Source organism: Capsicum annuum, chromosome 4, assembly GCF_002878395.1.
Source record: "Capsicum annuum cultivar UCD-10X-F1 chromosome 4, UCD10Xv1.1, whole genome shotgun sequence".
NCBI classification, from domain to species: domain Eukaryota; kingdom Viridiplantae; phylum Streptophyta; class Magnoliopsida; order Solanales; family Solanaceae; genus Capsicum; species Capsicum annuum.
The window spans coordinates 78922025-78928753 of record NC_061114.1 but is presented as its reverse complement, the minus strand read 5'-3'; positions in this window follow the sequence as shown (position 1 = coordinate 78928753).

The following is a 6729-nucleotide window of genomic DNA, read 5'->3' as shown; positions in this document are numbered from 1 at the left end:
TGGTTTCCAGTATTAATCCCCTTGGTACCTCTACTATCACAACGAACTACACAACCCCATTTAAGACCAATTACTAACTAGAAGATAACACATTCATTGAATAAAGGAGTCATTCGTTACGGAAACATTAAGTTGTATCATCATATTTACTATAACTTGCAAGCACAGGTCATTTTGACCAAACCAAAAATTTTCCAACGGGACTCTAAGCCATTAATTAATAGGAATCCAAAGTCCTATGTAGGAAGCAAACCCTTTATCCAAGTGGGACTCTAACCCCCCAACCAATATGAATCCCAAGTCCCAAGTGGGAACCAAATCATATATCCAAATGGGATACTAACCCACTCGAAAATAGGACTCCGAAGTTTTAATTCAAAACCATTTCATGATTACCAAGACCATTCAAAATCCAACATAGACACATATGCAACACATTAGTCAACATAGTAGGCAAAGCCAAATGATAATTCGTATTCCAAAACCAATCATGCAAGTGGGTTGAGTTTCTCATCAATTCTAAAAAAATAAAGAAATTAATTAGGGGTATCCACAATTCCCATTCCATAACCATGAGCATGAACCCAATGGTTTTAAAAATTATCAATTCAAACCATAATTATTGTGTAAAATATATGGGAAAACATTTAAACAATAATTTTCCATAACCCTCATCCCATTATTCAATACCCACATCCAAAATCATGTGAATATCAAAGCAATTTATACCCTACTTTAAAAAACAAGTTTTGGGAGAGAGATACGTGCCTTAATCACCCAAAAATTTGGAGAAGAAACCACCCTTGGTCCCTTAAAGACTAAACTGTTAAAACCCTAGCTTTGTCTTTTAATGGGGAATAGGAGAGGAGAGAAGAACAGAGCAATTGTTTGATTAATGAGAAGTTATGTGGTCCCTTAGGATATTTTAGGTCGTAGGTACCTATTGGGGAAAGAGGGAAATGTCTAAAGTGACCTTGTAATAAAAGATAAAAGGTGATACCATTCATCATGGGTCACCTTAGGACACGTGATGACTCCTTATGAGTCGTCAACACTACTTGTGGTGTAACCAAAATATCAAGGCATCAATACCGGTTTGTCTAAGAGTCATACAATATGACGTTCACTATATGACTTGTATAGATTCATGACAACTCAGTAAGTCTAGTCGTAGTAATAATAGACATCTAGGGCAACCTCATCGGTCGCCTTACATTTTGGGTCCTAAAACACGTAGTGACACCTTACGACTTGTAAGGTAAATCATAGGTTAGGCATAAGTCAACTTGGAAATTTTTAAGGTTTCAAATTTTTGTGGTGTTACGTTCTCCCTATTGGGATCATTCTTCCTCGAATGATGAGATAAAACATCTATTATGATGATTTAACACAAAAAAAATCATACATTCCTTTAACAAAGATAGAAACCTATGATATTATCGAATACACATACCTTAATCATGATTTTCCAAATCGGGAAAAAGAAATATTTGGACTTCGTGTCTTCTTCGGCTTCCCAATTAACTTCTTTAACCTTAAGGTTCCTCAATAGAACCTTCATGGAAGCAACATCCTTAGACATCAAATGACGGACTTGCCTATAAAAATATCAACTGGGACAACCTCATAAGACAAGGAATTCAAAATACCCACACTCACCAAAGGGAAAACCAAGAAAAGGTCACCCATGTACTTTTTTAACATCGAAACATAAAACATTGGATGGATAGAACCCAGACTCGATGGAAGCTCCAACTCATAAGCCATTTTGTCTACTATGCTAAAAAAGATGTACGGGCCAACATATTAGGGATTGAGCTTTCTTCTTTCTAAAACTCATCACTCTTTTGAAGGGAGAGACCTTTAAGAACAACCAATCAACAACCATATCAAATTCAAACTCCCTTTGCATCACATCTGTATAGGACTTTTGGCGACTTCAGGCCTATCCCGAATGTAACACCCTCAAATTTCAGGTATCTTATTTTTGGCCTTCCGTCCTTGAAATATTAATTTTTGAGTGAAATCATGTTTGATGATGTAAAAAGGGTAACCCGAGAATGTACCATAATTTTTAGTTAGGGTTCGAGTAGTTTTGTGACATGACCCGAACCAGGGACTTGTCATAATGGTCATCCCAAGTTCAAATAGGACCGGAGACATCCCCTATTATGAGACCCAACCTCCAAATACATGCCCTTAGTCGGATGATTTACGAACATGTAATAATATAATGTTATGTACAGCTCAAGACTTGGGGATAGGTCTATAACAGTGAACAACCCAAGAAAGTCCAACCATCTAATACCCAATCAATAACCATACTAAAACCAAAACAATAAGAAATATGAGTCCATAACAAAATTGGATGGAACAATCCTAAATACAGTAAAATGGTATCAACACAAATACTAATACAAATACTAAGGTTGACACCACTGTAGACACCACCATACCAACACATAGTAGTTCCATAAAGCCTCTAACTTAATTTAAAAATAATATCCTTTTGTTATATGCCCTCAACCATAGCCAAAACCATTGTCTATGAAATAACCTTAGTATGTAAAGACATACTTGATATGAATGGAGCCTTCTATAATATGGAAGCTCACCACTTTAATCCAATAGTTGATCCCAAATCTGATCACTGTGTAGGAGGAGTAGAATTGACGATTCCTAAATTGAATGGGATATAGAGCCCGAAGATGGTTTAGCAGGTGAACGTTAGCATGAACTCAAGATAAGGATAAACTAATGCCGACCTTTAAAAACAAGTAAACAACCATACACATTCACAACCATACATATATATATCCATGTTGGGAAAGGGAACCTTGATTAGCATACGTTTAAAATCTTTAGCCTCGATATATATAGCTTAACCATCATAGAACCACCCATAGGCTATATGGGTCCAGTTTTACATATTGAATGGGACCCGATGTGTGTAGTCATACAAATCAGAGATAGGACAGGAGTAGGGCATTCCAGTGTACCTTTCACTCTTTATTATGCATATATACAAGTGTAACTTAGCCAATTCTCATGTACCCCATATATGGTCACCATGAACAATCCTCATGTCAGAAAATATGAGTTCCCAATGTCTGTCTATTGCACTCAAACCTTCACGGTTACTATTACACCCCACCATTATTGTCCAATTCGAGCCATTGTCACATAATCCAACCACCAATTCCATTTATTATCAACCACAACTATAAGTAGTGGTAACGTTATACAAACTATACCTTACAAGCAATGTCCTTAGCCATCCTCTATAAGAAGAAAGAATTCCCATATACCCATACATTCCGTTATTACGTTGACTAGAGGGAATCCAATATACCCCACAAGTTATCATTATTATGTTTTCTTGGGGGATTCCCTTGACCCCAAAAGACATTTAATTAGACCAACTATAACCAGTAAGACCTTACCATTTAACCATTCCAAACCTTTTAAACTATTTATTCTATTTAGAGTTCCATTACTATGTTATACCCTGCATAGTTTAATGAAACTCCAAAAATTTAATAAAAAACATTCTCATAGGCATTTTATCAAACAAGTGAGGTGCATAGTATTTCAATAGCCAAAACAAAGTACCAATTAACAATTCCCATCAAACTAAATGCTTAAATCACCATAATAAGATAAAAACTATAAGTAAAAGACATAGGTAAAAAATAACAAACCATTGTAACAAAACCCCCCAACATATATTTAAAAACCAAACCATGCAACATTTATGTCACAAAAACACTTCATAAAACATGCCTATAGTATGAATTAACTATGAGGGAGAATTAAACACCTTTGATTACAAAGATGACAAAGAGAAATCACCCTTGTAACCCCCAAATTAATCCTATTCATAATACCCTAGCCATCTTTAACCCAAGTGCCTTGAGAGAATTTAAAAGTGTTCGATTGATTGAAAATAGGTTAATGAAGCCCCAAAAGGCGTAGATTGTTTAACCCTAGCCATCTTTAATCCAACTTAGATTGGTTAAATTTCACATAGGATGGAATGACAAACCCACCCTAACCATACCGTAGGGTTTGAATGGTATACACATCTCGTACCCTAAGCCTAAACTTGGAACCCAACATTATAAAACATACAACCACCCAATCTAAACTGTACCAACCATATGATTAGTACCATGACATCATACACTAGGCAGAATAGAGTTAACTAGACTAGACTTAGGGAAAATATGATTGACACCTTCCAATTCGTGTCCAAACATCTGACTTGTATGTCCAACTATACCTTGCAACACTGGTCAACATATAACCAAGATCAACTGACCCATACCTCATCATCTAAGAAGTACCCCATATCGTATAATGTCCATAAGAGAAGAATCGAGAAATTTCCTAAGGGTCAAACCCCAGGGTGTTTCAGTCACCCCTACTAGGATCATTCATCCCCGAATGACAAAAAATACAGTATAAGCACGAGATATACCCGAACACCTTCATTCCGACCTTTAACTTTGATTGAAAACAAAGATGCAAGAAAATCAACCTTTTTTTTAATAAAGTTAGAAAACAAAGATGTGACAAAAAACACATACCTTAGGCTTGATTATCTACAGATGAAAACATTTGTAGATACTTTGACTTCACGTCCTCTTCCGCGTCCCAAGTAGCTTCTTCCACCTTATTGTTCCGCCAATGAACCTTAAGCAAAGCTAGATCCTTGGTCTGCAATTGACAAAGATATTGATCCAAATATTTCAATTGGGATATCTTTATAGGATAATGAATCAAAGATACCAAATCCTTCCAAAGGAACAATCGATGAAGGATATCACATATACTTTCTCAACATACAGACATGGAAAACTGGGTAATGAAGCTCAATCTAAAAAAAACTTCAATTCATATGCCATATACCAACACTTCTTAAAAGTCACAATAGACAAAGATTCAGGTTAGTGAGCTTCCTCTTCTTCCTGAACTGCATTACTCCCTTCATGAGAGACACCTTTAGGAACACCCTATCACTAACCTATACTCCAAGTCCCTACTCCTTATACTTGTATTGGACTTTTGGCAACTTTGGGCATTCTTACACCTATCCCAAATCACCTTTACATTTTTCATAGCAAGAAAAACCAAATTTGAGCCAAACATATCTGCATTACAAAGCTCAAACCACCCAATGGGACATCTATACCTCCTGCCACACAATGCCTCAAATGGGGCCATCCCAATGCTTAAATAGTAACCACTATTATAAACAAACATTATATTAGGTAGATAACCAACCGAACGACCATCATAGTAAATCACACATGCACGAAACATATCGTCCAAAATCTTAATATCTCTCTTTAGTTGCCCATCTGTCTGAGGGTGAAAAGTTGTACTTAGGCAAACTTTAGTCCCCAACCCTTCCTGAATTGACCGCCAAAAATGAGATAAAAAATGTGTACCACGATTTCAAAAGATTGAAATAGGTACCCCATGTAGCTTCTTAATCTTATGAAGATACAACCTTTTATAATCCTCACTCAAAAAGTTAGTTCTCACTGGAAAAGAGTTTGATAATTTTGTCATCCTATCAAAAATTCTTAGATCAAGGAATACCAGTAGCAATCATTTTCCACATCTATTCAGGCAATTTAATTTTCTAATACAGTTCCTTGGGCTTCAAGTTCTCAACTTTAACTTGTTGACAAAGTAAATACTTGGCCATAAAATTAGCCATATCGCTCTTCATACCAATCCACTAATACATCTCCTTGAGGTCATGCTATATTTTTGCCAAATCGGGATGAATAACATAGCGTAATTTATGAGCCTTTGCCAATATCCTTTCTACCAAACCATTGACATCATGAAAACACAACCTCCATTGGTACCGTAAGGTACCATCACTACTAATCTCAAATACCATTAAATTTTGAAAACCTCCATCACCACTGAATTTTATCAAGACAGGATCATGCATTTGCTTCTCCTTGATCTCAACACCAAGTGACAAGCGAACCACTTCCTGTCTAATACACCACCATTCTTGAAAATACCCTCACAAGCATCTGACTAAGTGACCTTTACCTTCTTCTAAGTCAACTTAGTCAATAGGGAAGCTATCATCAGGAAAGTTTGCACAAAACTCTTATAATACCCTTCCAATATGAAGAAACTCTGAATGTCAATTGGAGTTATGGGTATAGGAAACTTCTTAACTACCACGACCTTTTGTGGATCTAGAGTGATCCCCATTCTAGAAAGAATATGACCTAGAAAAGTAACAATATTAAACTGGAAATCATATTTTTAGAATTTGGCATACAACTATAGTTGTTTTATGATCTGTAACACAAGAGGGAGGTGATTGCCATGATCTACCTCACTCATAGTGTAAAGAAATGTAATCAATGAAGACAATGATATAAACATTCAGAAACTAATGGAACTCCCTATCCATCAAATCCATAAACATCATCGGGGCATTAGTCAAACCAAATGACATAACCAAGAACTTAAATTGCCCATACCAAGTACGAAAAACTTTCTTAGGAATATCTACCTATCTAATCTTAAGCTAGTGATACCCAACAAAATATCCATCTTAGAAAAAATCTTGCACCTCACAACTAATCAAACAAGTCATCTATCCTTTGAAGAGGATTCTTGTTCTTAATCATCACCTTATTTAATTGACAATAGTCTATACACGTTCCCAGGGAACCATCCTTCTTACAC